We start from the raw sequence: 20,958 nt of genomic DNA on the forward strand, positions 1-20,958 counted from the left end.
AAGTTGTCCTGGGTTGAGTGAGTGGTGGAGTTTTTTGGTGGCAGGGGAGGGGGCTATCGCGGCGGCCCCCTGTGAGAAGCTTCTCGAAGCTCCCCCAGCTCCACGTCAGCTCCACTTCTGTTTGGGAAATTGAGCCAATCGGTTGCGCCTCTGCGATAACGTATTTAAGAAGGGACGTGGTGACGAGCAGTTGGACTTGTGAGGAGGAGTCGCTGCAGCTGCATGAACACCAAGGTCAGTGGAGGAACGGAGGAAGAAAGGAGGGGGGAGGTGTGTCAGAGCAGAGACCCCCCTGTATCTTGTGGTGAGACGGCAGGGCGGCCCCCCCCTGCCACCCATGAAGATCTACGGTGGAGCAGACATTGATTTATGGCCTGTCGTTCCTGCTCGCCTGATCAAGGTTCTGTGCCCGAAGAAGGCCGGGGTCTCATGGAAAAGGTAGCCCCGCTGCTGTAATTCAGTGCTGGGAGGATTGCAGCATGCAGGGGTGTCCCACACCGGAGCAGCTCGGGAAGGGCTGCAGCCGTGGGAGGGAATCCAGTCGGAGGAAGTTAGTGACCCATGACGGAGCAGTGTGGGGAACGCTGCGGCCCATGGGAGGAATTCATGTCGGAGAAAGTTTGTGGAGGACTGTCTCCTGTGAGAGGGGGACCACGATGGAGCAGGGGGTAACAAGTTTTGGACACTCCCCTCACCGAACATGAAGGAAGTGGCAGCACTGACTGCACCCCCCCATTCCCTGCCCCTGCGCCACTGGGGGAGGAGGTAGAGATATTGGGAGCAGAGCTGAGCCCGGGAGGAAGGGAGGGGTGGGGGGAAGGTGTTCTCAAGATGTGGCAATGCTTCTCACTGTCTTACTCTGTTATGTGTTGTTAGTGTCTGTAATAAATGTATGTTCTTTTTTTTCTTCCCCTAACGAGTCTGCCTTTTGTTCGTGATCATAAAAGGGGGATTTTCCCCCATCCCAGTCCTATCTTGAACCCCAAGCCTGGCTCTCTGTCCCTTCTCATTGCCGGAGGGGAAGGGAGAGAGAGTGGCTGCACTGTGGTTGGCTGTCAATCAGGCCTAAACCACGACAGTTTTTTGGCGCCCAACGTGGGGCAGAGGGTTGCGATTTGATAAGGATATTAATTGGGAGAGGTAATGAGCAAAATACAGACTGAACTCCGTTAGTGGAATGGTCTTTGTAATGTCTGTAGTTGTAATTGTGGGGAAGTTTTTTTTTTCAGGTGTGGTGAAGGGACTATGGGTGGATGTTCTGTATTGTGTCTCAGTATTCTGTCAGTATATGTCTTATTTGGGTGTGGGGAAGTTCCTTTCAGTCTGGTTTTGCCTACTCTTTGTTCTGATGTTGATGTGTATACTGTTTTCTGTACTGAATGTTGGATCTCTTAATTCTTAAATACGTAATTCGCAGAGGCGAGGGGTGGAACCTAAAAAAAAGGAAGGGAGGGGTGGGGGGAAGGTGTTCTCGAGATGTGGCAATGCTTCTCACTGTCTTACTCTGTTATGTGTTGTTAGTGTCTGTAATAAATGTATGTTCTTTTTTTTCTTCCCCTAACGAGTCTGCCTTTTGCTCGTGATCATAAAAGGGGGATTTTCCCCCATCCCAGTCCTATCTTGAACCCCAAGCCTGGCTCTCTGTCCCTTCTCATTGCCGGAGGGGAAGGGAGAGAGAGTGGCTGCATTGTGGTTGGCTTCCAACCAGGCACGACACAAGTATTTCTTCTGTGCCCTCTGAGCATACTTCAGGAACACGAACATGCCACATACCCTGTTGATCAATGTACCAGGTGAATTCCAGAGAGTGAGACCTATTTTCAGTTCATCTTATTGGGGAAAGGGGAAGAAAGAAGAGACAAAAGGCAAAAACTTTACAAGAGGCAGAACTGTAAGCTGTGATTGTTTGACTTCATCGCTTCTTGAGAGACCTTTGTGTATGACAGAAAGAAAAAATACTGTAAGTTGTTAAAACAGTGATAAATTCTGTTTCCCATTTTCTGTGAGTTTTACAATTCACGGTAATAACATGCATCAGGTTTAGAATACTTTTCATCTTCAAAATGTTGAATTAATTCTTTATATTTTTCTCTAGGTGCATTTTCTTGTCTTTCCTTCATCTTCAAGAAAACTTTTTATTCCTCTACTTTTCATTAAGAGTCTTATCTCATTTCCATCAAAGTAAATGGAAAAATAGTGCTTGTGTCACAAAAGAAGGAACAGGCACTTGGATTTCTGCTTCTCCTCTGGGATTTTTTTTACTTAATTCTTTCCTTTTTCTTTTGTGTTTCTGTCATCTCTGCTCTCTATCAGATTTTTAACTCCTTTGTTTAGCTTGTTTCAGTACATCATTTGTTCTGCTCTCTGTTCTGTTCATTCCTTTTCTCTTTATTTTCTTTAGGTATTTTATTAGTGTTACTTGCCTGAATCTGTCCTGCCTCACTTCTTTTACTCATTTCTTTTTTTTTTTTTCCCTTCCTCTATATTTCTTCCATTACAGCAGATATTACACATCCTTGGCCATATGTAGGAAAAATTTAATTTTCTGGAGTTTTTTGGGTGAATAGAGTCAGACACAGAAGAAATCTTTAGGATTATGAATAAATTTGTTTTATAGCCAAACTATGCTTATGAGCTATTTTTAAATTATTTTTCTGAAAATACAGACCTTTTTGAAACTCAGTGGTGCCAGGAATGAGTGTCATGTATAAAAAAGCCTATCCAACACCTCTGAAAAATGCTAGGGAAAAATAAGTACAATGCCTGAGGTTTTGAGAGATACTGTGTTGTGTGGTCACTGTTCATTTGGCTGGTTGGATTTGTTTTCTTTACAAAGCTTGTTCTTACATTTTTGCTGTGGTGGCATTATCGCTCTGTGTTGGCAGTGTAAATTAAACCTGAAGATCACATTTCTCACATAACAAAATAAGGTAAAATCACTTGCAGCAATTTCTGAATAAAATGCCATCATCTTTTGTGCTGACATGTGCACAGCCAAAGGAGCTTTTCCTGTTTTACTTCTCACATTTCGAGGGCATTTAAAGCTGATTTTAAACAACTGGAAGTGATGCTCAACTGCTGTAACAAAGGGTAGAATTAAGCCCTTGATATTTATGCCACATTTTCTATATTGCTGGTATGAATGTCACAGCAAGTGAAATAGGATAACTTCCATGGTTTCAAAAGACACTACAAATTCCTAGCATTTCCCCAGGAAATCACAACTTAAAGAACTCTTTTAGAAGTTGATATACCGAAGCATGTTTTTTTCTTTTTCTTCTGAATGTCTAAAAGCATCTGTGATTTCCCCTTTTTCTAGAGTAGTAGTTATACTTCTTTCTCTCTTTCCTTTTTTTTTTCTTTTTTTTTCAGGTAAATGAGATATTGCCTTAGAACCTGGGACAAGCGAGAAGTGAAGAAGGTACCCTCCTACAGGCTTCTCTGACCCTGTGATCTGTGATGCTGTTTGACAGGAGGAAAAATAAGTCATGACTATGGGTGAGCCACTGAAGTTTAACAAGCTTCTTTCCAAAAGAAATGTGTAGAGGTTTCAAGCTAGCTGTAAGCAGGGTCCAAACAAAGAGACATGTAGGTATGGGGCTGTGCTACCACTCATTCAGTGGGGTCTGGAAATGGAGCTGGCTCACTGCCCATGCTTAGGGCTGCAGCAAAGCTGGGTCCTCACTGTTGGCACTGAACAGTATAAATAATACATCTATGTTTATCAAGTCCTATAGCTGCATGAAGTGGGGCAATGATTTATAATGTTCTATATAAGAAAGGTTGGTGGCTTTGACTGCACAAACTCGAAGAGTCCCATTTGTCTCTTTTCTGACAGATAAAACAGTGGAGAAAAAGAAGGGAGAAAAAGTCATATTCATAGGGAGCTCCACAGATTATGCTTTCCTGTTTGAAGAGTTTCTTCTCTCTCGAGAGTCATGAAGTATGCATAACCAGTTGAGTTAAAAGCTAAATTAAATTACTTATGTGAGGAATGAATAAAAATTCCAGACTTAGCCAGGCAGTATCAGAAAAAAATTTATCTGAATAAACAAAGATAGCAATTTTAAGATATAACAACTTTCAAATGCAGTATTCAAAATATAGTGATATAAAACTTCCATAATTTAGTGTAAATCAAGTTGATGATATTTTAATTCTGAAATATAATATCCATGTTATTTTTAACTGCAACGCTTTGAATTCACAACTGGAATTGATTTAAAATTATTTTGCTGCACATGCAATGTAAACAGGAGCTTTATGCGCTGTGTGAACTTTTTATGGTTTTTATGTTAGGGTGAATTTGCCTCTTTTGGGCTTTTTTACAGTTGGATAAATTGCCTAATGAGACTAGGGAATGTGGAAAGAGGAACATCAAAATAGACCTGAAGCTAAGAGGTAAGTGATGCTTTACCTATCTTAATTCTGTAGATATGCAATGTGTAGAGAATTGCAAAGAACTCACAAGCCCCCACTGAGGACTGTGAGATCCGATTCTCATCTGCATTGCATCCTTTCACCTATTTATGTATGGATTACATTGAGTTCACCATTTCTCAGCAACTGCCTTTTCAGTATCCAGATCCTAGCAGCCAGTGCAGATCAAATGTGAAGTGTTAGCATGTAGAGTACTTGGAGATCCACATGATGTGTTAAGCTGTCACCTACTTGCAGATCTATGAAGCTTAGCACAAATGGTATACCAAGTCCCTGTACTACTGATACAGATACCATATATTCATAAGAAACCACCTGGCTCACACATAGGTTAGTCTCTCAATAACTAACCAGAAATTGTCCCTCTGCAAGATGAGATGCATCACAGGGACAGGGTCAAAGATGCTGAAAGGTAGGAGATGGCCCTCACAAGTCAGTCTCTGAGGTATTAATATTCTCAGTATTTTTTTATTTTAAAGTGCACACCCAAAATGTGGCAAGCTCAATGTTTCCTTCCAGGAAGATGTCAGCTTTGTAATACAGCTAGTAAAAGGTACAACAGAGATAGATTAAAACTATATCATCTAACTTGATCCAGTGAACCCAGGGATATGTTGCCAGTGGAGAACTAATTTTTCCCCAGCTCTCCCTCACCTTAGACTGAGAGTTTGCATCTTTCTCTTTTTAGATATTTTTTTCAGTATTATTCATAATTTCAGCTTCTCTGGTTACTAATGAAGACAGCAGAAAGTACTGGATAGTAGAGGTATTGGAAGGAGTCCTATATCTACTCATGAGTGGGATATTACCTGATTGGAAGAAGGAACTCCTTCATTTCTCCCCCATGCAAGAGCTCAGCAGGCCAAAGGAGAAAAAGAGCACAACTCCTCCAATCCTTTGTGTAGCCACGAAAGGACCAAAGCAGTAAATACCTATCATCAGTGATCCAAGTCATGCCTCCTACTCTCTAGCATAGCTCATATCAAGAGACATGGAGAGGGGTTACCTATAACCCTCCCACTCCATTTGTATTGAGTGGAGATAAGTAAATTCAAAGGCAGCTCTTTGTTTTTCTTATACTATTCTGTGATTGCTTTTCAAAAGCTGCTTAACTTTTTAAAATGCATTGTGCCATGGTCTCTAAAGCCTATTTGCCTTTTTGCTTTGTTTTGGCAACTCAAAGGAATATAAAGAAGCAGAAAGCATACATGTGCCAAAATATCTATCAGGAAATTTCTGTGAGAGTAGAGCTGAAAAGTATAACCTATGCTGATGGTGAGCTGCCGCCAGAACACTTACAGTACTTAAAGTGCTCATCTCCTTTCATTTGCTACAGAACTGCAGATTATACAACAGAAGAGGCTAGGTAGATACAGCATGAAATTAGTGTCATTTATCTTTAAATGTCAGGATAATGTTACACTTGATGTCTACATTTTGACACATTGTGTTACACAACATCATTTTTTAACATTTCTTTAACCTGGAGTATTATGAAGTCTGGAGACCTAAAAGTGAATATGGATATGGAAAGAGAAATCCCCTTCAGGAATACAGACACGTATGCAAAATGATGGCGTCAGTAATATAATCTCCCCATTTGCTTCCAGCACAGCAGATTCTGTCCAAATGTTCTTATTCCTTTTCATCCTTCTTTTTCCTTAAACTTTATGGATCCCTTCTTTTTCCCTTCTGCTTAGAACAACACACTAACAGCACAACTTGTATCATAAGCAACTTCTTTCCTCCCTGCTTTCTTTTTTAACACCATTTGATTTAATAGTCCCATACTGGGTTCCTTTATCTGTTTTACACCCTTCCATAATGACCTAATTAAAGACATACAAGGTCTCTAATTATGGCAGAAAGTTGTTCTGAAGCTATTTCCTGCCCTCCTTCTGGCACTCTACTACAAGGTTCACCAAGTTCCGTAGGGATTTTTTGCCTTGTCAAATCAAGTACACCAGCGGTACTTCATTGGTTGATTGGTTGGTTCATCTTCCTTGCTTATCAAAAAAGAGAAACCCTCTGCTTCTCTGCTGAACATGAGCATTTGATTTCTGGAGGAGCAGAAATAGGATTTCATCCTCCTTTGCAGCGACAAGACCCAGTACTGGCCATTTGTTCTTCCTGTGAAGGAGTTCCATGAGTGATGTAGCCTTCTGCTTGTGCCATCTCTCATTCATCTAACAAACCTCACTGGTCAGCTCTGTAGGAATAGAGTGCCAGATGTCTGTGGCCAGACTCTTAACTTGAAGGCAACAGGGGGTTGTATTGTACTGTTATATTAACTCAGTTTTTTCCCTGTATTTGACTAGAATATTCTCCCAAGGTGAACTGAAAACCTTGGGAATCCAGATTTTTTGGAGCAGAGCAGCTTCCTAGTGGGATGCAGAGAAAGTTCAGATCTTTTCTGGGATATGAACAGTATTCTGGTGGGTGTCCTTCTTCTCAAGTTTCAGGCTGAAGAAAAGATCCAAAATTTATAAAGTTCCACATTTCATTCCACTGTCTGCTTGAGACCAAACCATGATCTCCATCTGGGCCTTTAATTTTTCTGGGTCTTTTCTTGGTCTGGAGATATTAGAATAGATCATGCAGCTCAATTGTGCTAGGGTACTTTGAAAATTATGTTAAACTCTGCCTAAGCAATATGATTTTTCCTGATGAGTTTCTAAAAGGATGACATTTACAGAAGATGATACTGAATTAGTGTTTTATGTCTCCATTTTCCCTTTCTGTTTTTATCAGTTATGTGTGCTTCATACTTCTAAGAAGGCTAAAGTTGTAGGAGGGGGGAGGAGATGAGGAGATTAGGTGGCAGTAGGAGAAATAGAAAAGCTAGAGAGAACTAGGTCTTTAAATCATCTTTAAACCTACCAAGTTACCATGCAGTTCATACTCCACTGTTATATGTTAATTTTACTTCTTCCATGAATTGTTTCAAATTGTGTTTGTACAGTATTAGGTACAATAGATCTCAGATCAAAGCTACTATTGGAACAAACGTACTTAATTATAAATTTAAGTCTCAATGGCTCTTGACTCTAAGATATTGACAGGGCTGTAAGGATTCTTGAAAGATCAAGTCTACACAGGAATCATGGCCACAGATAGGTTACATGAATCTTTTCCTATTGACTTCAGAAGTAGTACATATTCTTTGTCATTAGGAAATTACATGTAGCAATATCTATACTTTAGTAAACCTGGATAATTCAATGAAATTCTATATATTTCTCACATATAAGACTGAAATTTGCAACAAACTATACCAGGAAAAAACAGAATGCAATACCAGAGTTATCAGATACACTTAGAAAATTATATTTGCTTCTAGTAAATTTCATTTTCTTTCCTTCTTTATTATATTTAACTTAAATTTTTGTTAAGTTTTGGAGCCAATGTTGGTCAACTGCTTATTAATGTGCTATCTAATACTTATCACTGGTTCCAACTGATGACTGAACAGGCATTTTCAAACAATAATTTCACTGAAAATATCTGTTTGCAACGGCAATTGGCCAGTGTGCTCTTGAGCTTGAGCTGTAAATTGTCAAAGTCTGGTTCTGCAATAATTATTATGTTAAATAGAACTACAGAGACACTGGTCATCACACAGCTGTAGAGATGCAATGTCTTTCAGAGAATTCTCATGGTAGGACATTCAACTTTCCTTCTGCACATACACTGTCACTAAGAGTGGACAAGTCAGGAAATTGGTAGCTATCTATTCCCCCTCTTGAACAACTAATTCTGCGATGAGTGGAAGAACCATAGATTTGTTGGCTTCCCTTCCCTCCACCTCCCCTTGAAAGCAAGAGGGCCCCCAATCAAACTTCCAAGTTATTTCTTTGACCACAACAACTTGGGAGAGCTATTTAGAAAAGAGCAGTTGTATTTGAACCAATGTTCTGGTAGGCTCTTAACTTGCACATCACAGCCTTGTCTTTGTATCTACAGGAAGTTATTTTCACCCACACACAATTTAAGTGTGTGATGATACACAGTCTCTTGTAGTATAGCTACATAAAATCATTTTCTGTTCCCTGCTTTCAGCATTTTAGTTGTAGCTGGAACTGTCATTGATTGCAGCTATCCTAAAAACATCTTCCTTATTCATGCCTGAGACAGCTGTACAGATGCGTGTGTTCTGAATCCCTGGTGCATTTCATATCTTTTCTGCACACCTGGAGAAGGAACCTTTTCGCCCCAGTAGTCTGAGTACTGTAACATCTTTATATTTGTTGGTTCAATAGCAAGAATTGTATTATGTACTATATCAATGGTTCTGAGATGAAATAAGAAAAATGGGAAAAGATGGAAAACAGTAGACTTTTACATCTGCTAATATTAGTTTCCCAAGTTACCTTAATCACATGTTATTATATATGGACGGCCAGCATGGTAGCCAGAGGAGAATTGCCTAAAACCAATAATTTCATTGGGGACAGAAATTTTGTTTTAAAAACAGTTCTGTCACCAATCAAAACCAGGGGATCTTTAAAGCTCGGTAATAGAAAAGTGGCAGTAAAAATGGCATTGCAGGATGCTACATTTATTGTCCTACCATGATTTCCACACTACATTTTCTTATTTCACAAGTCAAAACAATGAGACAGAGTGTTTAGTTGTATAAGGCAGTACATGAAAGTCTCTATGAAAATTTCATAATCATGTTTGTTATATTTCAGTGGTAAATGATTTTAAGAGGACATATAAAATTGATAGAAATTTTAAACTAGTGTAACTTCATTAAATCTCACATTTTCTGTATATGATTATGCTGAGAAGCAATGTAGTAAGAAAATCAATTTATGATCAGGTGACTTGTATATTCCTATTGTTGATTTTGGTTCTGTTACTTAATTTAATTCCCATTTAGTTCTCAGACTGCAACAAACTATAGTACTATCCTAGTTATGTTTATACACATTATTATGTCTCTGACCTTATGCACAAATAATGTACAGGATTACCTACATGTTAAAATCTTCCTGTCAAAAAAACAATTGTGCTGAATTAGTAACATAGACAAGAAACCCCCACCTGGATTCTGCAGCACCCTCAAGGGTGCTGTTGCAGTATTGTGGCAATTGGGACAGAGTGCCCATCGGGTTTTCTTTTTCTTGGGTCAGTGCATTAAAGCAAGCACATCAAAGGGTGGAACCTGTCTATGCCTCACCCTCACCCAGACACAGCTGTGCTAGTTATAAACATAACAGTATAAGTTGTAAAAATAGTATATCTTCAGAAACACTCACCTTGAGGAAACCCCAAAGTGTGCTCAGTATCTTACAATGAGATTATTTCTGGTACCTGAGCTAAACTAATATAAAGCTGACTGCACTGAAACACAGACATAGCACCTTAGTGCTTGTTGTTGTAATCAAGCTTTCTGAGCTTCACAGGTAGCTTCTGAATGTTCTTGTGTTATGCTGGAGTTTATTTAATGGCCTTTCTTTCTGGTCTTAAAATCAATGAAACATTAGAATTGATGTCTGGGTAAAATACCCAACTCCAAGAAGCTGATTCTATTCTCACTTAAGCTATTGCATCTCTGTTGATATATTTATGTAGGTACATATTTATAAATTCTGATATATTTCTTGATATAGGTTGATATAGCTCTGTTTATGTATTTTCTATATCTAAATATATAACTTTTATATAAATATTTTATATATATAAATATATATTTTTAAAGAATATTATATATATATATATATATAAAACAACCAGATACAGAACAGTGTCAGTTCAGCTTAGATATTTTGGAGACAATGCATCCTTTTTCTGACCCTTATTTCTAGAATAGAGTATGACCAATTTACTTACTGAAATGCTTGCTTCTGAGATAGAGTGATAACATAGTTGTTTAGCAAAATGATGGTTTAGAAGTCTGGTCTGAAATGCAGAAAATAATATAGCTCCAGCTCCAGATAACTACTTTCTTACTGACTCTAAGGAGTCATTTCAATGAGTGACAGATCTTTCGATTCTGCCCCCATCTCAAAAATTCCCTGGAGAACTGGCTGTAACTAAGAACATCATATAGTAACTCCAGCAAGCAAAAAATATGGAGGAATGTCTTCAAGAGCACCTTTTTTAAAAAACTTGTCCTCTACAACCGGTAGACAGGGAGCAAGGTTTCCAGATTTTTTTCCCCTGACAATGACAATTTAGGGAAGAGAGAGAGAGGCATCTCCCTAGATTACTGTTTTCAAACACCTGTTCTCAAAAAAAAAATATTTTAAGTATATAAAACATGGGTTCTTACTTGTACAAAAGAACCCTGCATGGATGGTTGTCCACCCTTGCATTGATATAATCAGGGATGATGGTTGGGGGGACCTCTTTTTTTCTAGCCTTATTTGTGAATACTTTGCATTAGTACCTATGTTCTGACTTCTATAATCTCCTTCAGGATAAAAGGGGTTGCATCGTGGGATGTCATGTAATGTTGGTGGGCCACTGAATTGGGCCAGGACACCACCAGAAAATCATATGAGTGGAGAGGGGTGGGTGGGAAAAATGGTGATCGGATAAGCAGAGTGACAGAAATTAAGTTATGTGGTCTCCGGATGCAAAGGGCTTCAGGGATGATGCTCAGCAAGCCCAACAGAGAAGGTCCACTGAGCAGAGAGACAAACAGGACTGTAAGGAGGGAGGGAGTGCTGGGTGAGGGGTCAAGGGCACTTGGGGTAGCACGCAGCATCTGTCCATCTTTGCCCACTCCTAGTGGGTGCGTCTTTCAAACAGGAACTTTAGCATCAGGTGAGCACATGTACCTACCCACTAACTGCATAGTAGCTAGCCCTTCTTTCTCCCTCTCATAGCCTCCCAAAACCTGGACTGATTTGCTTTTGTGATCTGCTATGGGAAACAAGGCAGCACAGGGAAAGGCTCTGCAGCACGCAGCCTGCAGCCAAGAGTCTTGGCTGAGGGTCCTTGTGTCGGCACGGCGCTGCCCTGTCCTCCGGGCAGCATCGTCCCCACAAAAGGCTGCAGCTCTGCTGGTGAGCCACAGCAGCCCAAGGGTGGACTCAGGTCCTGGTTACTTCCCTTCAGAGGTGATGTTTGGTCCAGTTAAGCCATAGGTAGTATGGAAGGGGTACTGTGGTTGTAATCCCTGCTTTACGGGTGAGTGGCCCACTCGTTTGTTATGGGGATGAGTCCCAGCACTTTGCAGTCTCTGACCAGACTTTGAGGTGACACCATTTGGTGTCTATCAGGCAGGCCAGATACCGCTGAGAACCTACTAAAAAAGCCTGATGTCACTAGCTGCAAAGGGCAGAATTTGCAGGGTAGCCCAACAAAACCTGATCTTTGCTGACCAGCTGACTCAGTTACAAAATATACATGACCAGTATGCACATAACCTAAAAGTAACTCTCAGTAAATCCCCCACTTTACCTTAAAAAAAAGAAAAAAATAAAAGAACAAAACAAACAAACAAACAACAAAAAAACAAAACAAAACAAAACAAAACAAAACAAAACAAAACAAATAGGATTTTTTAATTGTTTTCCTCAGGCAGAAACATTGAAATAACCCATCAACTAGAAACCCTAAGTTTCACCTTAAAGGGACTTTGTGAAACCCAGCTTTTTTCCCCACAGCTATAAAAAAAGACATCAAGTTTGATTCATCTTCACATTAAGTTATGCTAAAGTTATGCCAGTATAATTGCATTTCTTCCAGTGGATTTACATAAATGCAAATTAGGCCCACTCTAACTTATATGCAAGTAATGAGATTTTTCAAGTTCTGTAAGGCATCATCTCTACCCCTTTAATGAGTTAATTCTCTTCTCTTACTAATTTAGCTATAAGTAGTAAGAATAAAGCAAGATGAAATGTGATAAGTTATCATTTAGTGTCTCATGTTTCATTTTTCCACCTATGTTTATAACTCCTGAGATTCATCTTAAGGATCAGAGAATACAAAATAAAGCTCAGGCAAGTTTTACTGTCTTTCACATCAGAATGGCAGAGACTAGCATTTTTTCAATGTTTTTGCTATAAATACCAATTCCTCTCCTCTCAACAAAGGCCCATTTTCACTCAAAAGGTTTTTGTGAATCTCAACAAAACCACTGTAATGATTTCATTTGCAATGAAACCTAAGAAACAAGCATATTTCACATTGTTTGAAGTATTACTGGGAACATTTTGTTCATCTCTACTGCAAGCCAAACAAGTAATTGACAACAGAAGGACTTGACTATACTGTGCATGAGATGGGTGTTAGCCCCAGAATTCTTTCAGAGCTGAGTTTTGTTGAATGCTTCATTTTTCTTTTATTTCTCCTTTGTTAATAATGTGGTGACTGAACCAGACCTTTCATAAAACCGACTAATCTGACTTCTATGGTACAAACCCAAGTATCCTGGGAAGATTTGAGATGAGTCTAGAGAATTTCATCCTACATACTATCCACAAGTTCAGGAATCCTGCTATGCGGAGTTGGCATTCCTCTTTTTCTAGGGAGCTAGGTCCCTGAGCCTAGGGCTTGTTTCAGCTGCTGCAATGTATTGGCAATCACATCACCTTCTTTCATGTTGTGTCCTGGATGAAAACTCCAAATCTCTTATTCAGTTTCTCTTGCAATCATGTAAGCCATGTTATACATTTAATAACAAGTGTGTGTATTTAAAGTGAATATAAGCTGTGATTTTTAGACAGGCTTTCCACAATCCACTGCTAGAGGAGCTCAAGCTGACTTTAAAAAGAAGTGGTTAATCTTAGGAGCAATGTTTGCAGTTATGAATGATAAGCTGGATAATGAAACTTTATCTGACAGACAATAAAATAAATCATATCGGGTTCAACTAAGAATTTGTAAGCCATGGACAGTATTGCAAATCATGACTGGGTACATTATATTACTTTAAATGTTGTCTTTTGCTGAAATATCAATCAGTGGTCATTGTCAGAGCTTGAAACAGTATTCATCTGACCAAGCTCGACATTCTACTCTGAGAACAGAGCTCTCAGACAGCTCTAATTACACCGTACTTTGGATAAATTCCAGTGTCAGGGTCTAGCAACAACAATAAAGGTATTTAGGAAAAGACATATAAAAGCAAATTGTTGCAAGGCACATGACTCCCCGAATTCATAGGCTTTGTTAGTGTGGGCAACATCATTAAATAGCTCATCATAGTCAAAAACGTTCTTTGCAAGCAGATGGTCATCAACTGCATTATTTTATTTAGGTTTTGATTTACATACTGGTCTGAAAAGATTTTAGTTTATTTCATTTTACATGAAAATGAAGAAGACAGTTTGTTAGCTGCATTCTTGTATAGATAATCTCATATGCTGAATTATCTCAGTAGGATATGTTTTATTAATGTACATGTTTTGCTTTGAACATATTTTAATTTGCATTTGAGGCAAGAGGTTTCAGTCTTTCTTCTGCACTCTTCCTTTGCCTACTATCATCACCCTTTGGTAGGAGATGAAAGGATGTTTAGTCTGTCTGACTTTAATGAGTATTTCTGAACCAAATTTACAGTCAGGGCTCTGAGCATTGGTCTTGATAACCCTGACCAGCCTCACCAGTGGTCTCTTCTCATGCACCCTTGTCCTATTTGCTCAGGAGATGCCTCTAAACTCAGGCCTTTTCCTGGTCCAGGTCCCAGTCATGTCACTGTCAACCCTGTACTCAGCCCAGGCCCTTGCCTGCCCCAGCCTGACCTGCCCTGGTCACCATCCCCGGGCCCAACTCTGCTCACCACCTCCAATGGGATCGGGCAACTGCAGGAGGTCTCTGCCCCACTACCCTGCCCCTGACTGCCCCAGTCATGTTGCACCCTGATAGTCCCTTAGACACTGAAATTTTTAACAGTTAAATCTTTCCATGTGGAAGTTACGATTGTGATGAACATTTGTCAAAAAAGTCTTCAGGCAGCTCTAGCATGGCTTGATGTCTGGCTCTTACTCATTTGTGTAGAAGACTGGGTCTGGGACTGACCCCTCCTTTCTCATCTGGAATGTCAATTTGAACCCATATCATCCAAATCCAGGGGTTATTTTGTGTATCAGGATACGGAGTGAGTAGGTGACAGCTCCTCTCAAACCCAAGAAGTGTTTAGGCAGAATGGAAAAGTGCCAAAGGGACTCTACAGCCTCTCGCACAGGTAGACCTTTCATCTGTCCTTTAGCAACAGGAGACCTGGATGAGCACAAAATATCAGACATCCCTCTCCAACCCCAGAAATGGGGCTGGGGCAATGTCTCAGCTAGAGCTAACGTTGTCTGATAGTACCAAGGAATGTCTCTTTGGCCAGGAGAAGGTTAAAGATAAGGATAAAGTTCAGGATGGTGGCTTCTAAGTGGGAGGAGGTACCCTCATTTTGAGAGTTTAGGCTTGGTCTTTCTGTAGAATCAGACACCCTGTGCCACCACACAGCCACAAACACATGATGTCCTGAAGCAGTCTCTTAAGGGGATATCAAGAAATATTTCTCTCCAGAAATTTGGACAGAGCCTTCTCATTTCCAAAACTAAAGTAAGGAAGAGAAGACATTCCTGGTCTTTACCTGATAACACTGAAGCTGAGAAGCATATCTGCAACTCAAATGTTAGAGTGAGATGGCCAGCTGTCCCATTTGATGTGATTATCAATTTTCTTTGAAGTCAGGTGTCCTGTTGTTTTGATGAGTGAAATACAAGACAGCATTTGTCTTGCATTTGTGGCTTTAACCTAAATAATTTAAATTGTCCATTTCATAATGCAGAGTGAGGTCTTCCTGATTACTATGAAGAAGCTTGCTGAATGATTTTATTTTAACATTAGAAAAAAATGAGCTGGTAATTATTTTTATTATCTTGGTATGATACCAAAATCTACAGATTTAAAAAAGCAGGAAGATTTGGTTTTATGCTTGTATTCATACTGAGAGTGTTGTAATGAGGGTTTTGATTTGTTTTATTTGTTCTTTCTTCTGCAGCTCTTTGTAAATAGTTTTTAGGGAGTGGGACTTACTTGGACTCCTGGTTGTATGTTTGTCAGTTTATTATGACTTTTTCAGTACAACACAGATAAACCCTAATGTGATAATTTACTGAAATCTTAATTGATGAACTTCTGTTTTGGTAGTTTTAGACTTAAATGAAATATGAATATTTTTGTTTTTAATAGGGAAGTCACTTGGATATAATGCAACGTAAATAAATTCATCAGTCATTGTATAATTAATTTTATTCTAAAAATATGATTGGGATGAACAGGGTCTGGTTTGTTTGCTCTTGATTCCCTTAAAGAAAAAAAAAAAAAAAAAAAAAAAAAAACAGCAGCTGGTATACTCTGGAGGATAGATGAACTTGCTCAGGAGAGAAACAGTTCTAGATGCTGAAGAGTGTGGCAGGAGAATAAAATTCTCAACTAGGAGCAAACAAACCAGGACTCAGGGTCAAATTTCTCTAAGCATGAGAGGAAGCTTGTGTATGTAGAGCCTCTTGAAACTCAGCAAGACAATAAGCTGACTGAAAATGAGACTAGAAGCAAGGACACAATAAGTAGAGGTAGAATCATGTTTAAGACTTCTCACTGCTTTTTCTTACCAGTTAATTTTCTCTGTTCAGAAAGTTAGTCATTCTAGTTTAAGCATAATGGAAAATACCATATTTTGCTAGGACATAAAATAGCTCTCTGTATGGGAAAGATCTTCATGGACTCACATCAAAACTCTGGAATACCTTAGATTCTAACGCACAACAAAGAAAAGATTTTGCCTGCATCAGAAGGGTGTTGATGCTCAGTCTAAAACTGAAAGTGTAGACATAAGCACACTAGATCTCTATGCTATGCAAGAAGTTTGGGATGATTTGGGCTATGAAATACACTCCACTCCTAGATGTTGCTTCAACTCACATTTAGATATTTTTATATCAACTTATCTACCCAGGTGCTATACTCCTGGGAGAGAAGTATGTTTGTTTTTGTTTTTTTTACTTTTCAGATTTAAACTGTGAGAATGCAGAAGATATGCTATAGAAATTTGGAAAGAAAGCTATTTGACAGATTATTGCTGCCTTTTAAGTTGATAATCTCAATCCAGTTTTCCACAGGTCAGGAAGAAAGAACACAACAGGCATATTTGCAAAACTGATCAAGAATTTTAAAATCAGTATCCTGGTATAGATCATTTTATCAGACTGCCAGGAGTAACTTCTTCCAATCCAGCAGACTTCCCCCTGTCTTGGACTTGGTCAGTCCATTGCAGGTGGAAGCTATTGCCCTCTGGCTGAGGGATGCTATAGGCAGGGTCACTTGCCACATGCCCAGCAATGACCTGCAGCCTGAATTGCTACACATCTAGCAACACTTGAACCAGCAGCATGGAGTTATGTGGCTTGTCTCACAAAGACTCAGACTCTCATCTCAGAAGTTGTTGTAAAGTTAATTCTTCTAAGAAAAAAATCACTATAATGGGTGTGCTGGTTTGCCTGCCCTGCTTGCTGCCAAATCATAAATGAATATGCTGGCTCATAAATCCGTCATTCAAATCCTTTGTGGACTCTAGCCACCAACATCATGCAAAACCATGGCATGGATGTATTGGGAGATAATGTAACTAGTTTTTGCTGTCAAGTAGAAATAGCTTCTGACCTAATTATGACATGGGAACTATTTCTTAGTCTACTCCCTGTCATGGTGCCATGCCACTTACCACCTTCAAGACACCCATAGGTAAGGTAAAAATTGTTTTAAAACTTGTAGTGTATAACAAAATACAGGAGGAAGTATTCCGTAGGAATCTCAGCATATAAGCTATTTTCACTGTAGCTATGTCTATGTGAGGTCTATCCTGAGACATGCCTTGAGCAGGGTGTTTGGATTAGATGACCTGCAGAGGTACCTTCCAACCTGAATGCACTCGGTGATTTTGTGAGGTGTGGATTCAGTTGGGATTGAGCTGTACCACGCTGTCCTGACATCAGTCATCACGATGGGATCCCTGTCATTTGCTAGCAGACTCTTCAGTCAACACTGTGTCCAGCACTGCTCTCATTTCTCCTCCAAAAATACTTCTGAGAGCCCACTGACCTTCTGAGGGACCTCGCAGATGGGTTTACTTAGTTTCAGCTTGACATTGAGTCAAAGAAATATTGCCTGACAAGATCAGAAACCAGATACCATTTGCTAAAATTTCGCCACTGGAATTAAAGCTTGTTCTTTCTGTTTTATGAATAGTTTCTCTTGTGCAGTTGTAACTGGTCTTCCTGAGCAGCATTAGCCTGCAAGGCTGTCAAATATGAACCAGAGGAATTTCTGTTGAGGCCTTTGCTTCAGATCCATTTCATTATTTTCCACATTTACCAAAAAATAGGAATATGGACCTTCAGGAAATAAACAAAGAGGAAACAGGCCTTTGTTGTTTTTCTTCTGCAAGTATACCAGTTTCCTTGGCCTTGAGCTCCTGCAATATGCAGCACGGCTGTTCATTTCATAATAGTCCTGCCTGGATTCACATCTTTAGCACACCATAAGATCCACACAAGACATTCTTCTGGCTGGCGATTTGTTCGCATCTGAAATCCTTAGGCAAAATATCCACCATTATCCAGAGCTATCACTCTTAAATGAAATAGTCTATGCTAGAAAGGCCCACTCTGGTCTGCATAAACCTGCTCAAAATAATTTCCCTAGAGACAGTCCTACCTCAGGAGGCCCATACTTCCAAAGGTGACAAAACCTGGATATTCCTAAGTGTATTTCTCAAGACTACCAAGTGATGCTTTTGCTGCTATACCTACTCAACCAGCCATGCTCCTCCACTCCTGCCTCGGCAGCTGGCAGGTTGATCACTGACAAAACTTTACATGCAATAGGCCATTTCAAAAAACAGTATGTGCTCCATCACTGAGTACCATCCCAATCCCCATGTGGAAGCATCTGCAGAAATTGTAATAGTTTACTGAGTCTGTAACCCAAGATACAATACCAGTTTTTGTCTTCATCCAGTGCTGGGATAAGTCTTTCAGCTGTTGCAAGATACATAACTGAGAGACTCTGTCTAAAAGTTGTGGTCCAGTAGGATGTAACATTATCAAGCTGATCCTTCTGTTGTGCCAAACCTTCAATGGAAACAGGTCCATCGTGGGGTGGGTTTTTAACCTCCCACCACTGAAACCATTGCTGGGAGGTTGTCAGCTGTAGCTGAGTGGTACAGACAGACTGGCCATGTTTGAGCCAGTCTTCTGGGTGACTCCCATCAGATGCAAGGAAGTGGAGCAACAGGTACTCCTTCTCCAAACGTCATGGCTCCATTAACTGCTATGAACCAGGTCCCACTGAGGCTTGAAAAATATAAAAAGTGATGGTTACCTCTGCAACTAAGAGTGAATAAACATGTTAATGTAAATGATATTTTTTTCTCCACACAGGATAGGTGTCCAAGATTTTTGAGTTGTTCAGCAAGCCTGCTGAGGCTCTACTTTATCTTTTTGAAGTGGATTGAGGATGCTTTTCACAACAATCGCAAAAATAGAAGATGAAAATATTTCGGTTTGTGAAGTGGGAGAAGAATTTGATTTTTCTGATTACAAGCTTTAAACATAGGGATAATGAAAAATTTTAGACAACAATGATCAACATTTTGCAAATTTGCTTGAATTTATGCAACAACATTCAAAGAGAAGTGATTCCTCTTCTGTGAATATTTCTGAATTAATTTAAAAATTCACTTCTTGGCAAAAAGCTAAATATTTTATGAATTGTGTTAATGAAGTTAACAATAGTGTCCTTAAGCACATAGAATAAGCTAACATTTTTTATTACTTCGTCAGTGTTTAAAATAAAAAATGAGAGCCAAGTGAAGGTTGAAAATAAATACCAAGGTAATATTGATGCAGATAAAAGGTGAAGAGAAGTATTCAAATATTTGGATACACAGCATGTATCGTGTAAAAACATGAAAGTACAAACTTAATTTTCATTGTCAGGACTAAGAACTACTGCATAATCAAAAATGTTGCATTCACCTATAAATTCTTTATGAAGATATGGAAATATCTGGTTTAGTATTGGAATTATTAATATTGTTATCATAAACCAATATTTTTCAAGATTTTTTTCTACTGAATATTTTATTCTGCTTTTTCAAAATCTTAGATTTTAAGAGATACACTGTCCAAAGGAACACAAGAACTGAGAACGCTCAGGCTCTCGGTTCTACAGCTACAGACTATTTAGGTAATTGCAACATTCAGTAAGCAATTGATTAATGTTACCTATAAAATTTAAGGAAAGTGCTTTCCAGGATATACCACCTGGCACCACTACTCATATTGTTTCCAACAGTTACAGCTTTATGTACAGATATTTTAACTCTAACTAAGAAAATATATCTAGTTTAGTTGGCTTTAAATATCTGAAATATTGTCTATTTATTCACTATAGTTCATCAAGTTTGGCCAGGGAGGAAATGAAGATGTGGGGAGCTGAACATTTAGGAAGTCCTGGTATGAGTCAAGTGGAAACAGTAGTTATGTTCTACAGACAATATTATCTAATGCTGAATATTTAGAATTTTTAAGCATGTAAGGGTTTTTTTGGCTCATAAAAAATTTGGAACAATCAAAATGCTAGCACACTTCATTTTTTAATCAGCATGTTTCCTTATGCCTTTTTTTCTGATCCAGGAATATTAGTGACACAGTCCTGTATCTTCATCAGCTCTAGTCATGAAAACCTTTTGTTGAGTTGTTTTGCTGTATGTATTTAGAATTATTACTTGGCTCATTAATTTCTCTTTAAAAATAAAACCATGAATATGAGACCTCTATAAAGTATCTGCTCATCGAACTGCAAGCTGCTGTAAGATAACAAGATGCGTATATAATATACAGACACACAAACACACCAGAAAGATACAGCTTATACTGTAGCTACATAGAATTTAATTTTATGTATGCTAAATAATGCCTGTATTGACAAGTAAGGTTCAACACTTAGCCAATCTATGAATGCCAAGTAACCATCACTGCACCACAAAAGTGAAACACCCAAAATTGGTGGGAACCTAAAAGTTTTTTTCATAGAAACAACAAGTGCTTGGGAAATATGTAATTAGAAGTAACTTATGGAAGAGAAACACTTTCAGGTGCAGTTTCTTTTCAGCTAGGAAATTCAACGCAAAGTATTTAGCAGGCCCCTCAGAAACTGAGGAAATGTTGACCTTAGATTGTGTCTTGGGGACCTGATACCGCAGGCATCTAAACAGGAGATAGGTCTTAGGGTCTGCTAGAGGCAAGTGGCACTCAATTTTCATCTGAAAGAGCCACAGACCATTTTTTGTGGAGAACCCTGTATACAGGGACCCAATAACAATTCCGGAGCTTCCATGCAAAGTCCACTCCCCCTGGTATTCACCCCTGCCTATATCTGACGGGTACCAAAGAAAAAAGCAACCAAAAATGAGCTTCAGCCAGTAAAGCAATCCACATGATCTGCAGCAAGCTCCACTCTGTCCAGGGAACTACTCAGAGACACAATGTAGGGAAG

The sequence above is a fragment of the Tyto alba genome, unplaced genomic scaffold (genome assembly GCF_018691265.1).
Source record: "Tyto alba isolate M040663 unplaced genomic scaffold, T.alba_DEE_v4.0 Super-Scaffold_14, whole genome shotgun sequence".
NCBI classification, from domain to species: domain Eukaryota; kingdom Metazoa; phylum Chordata; class Aves; order Strigiformes; family Tytonidae; genus Tyto; species Tyto alba.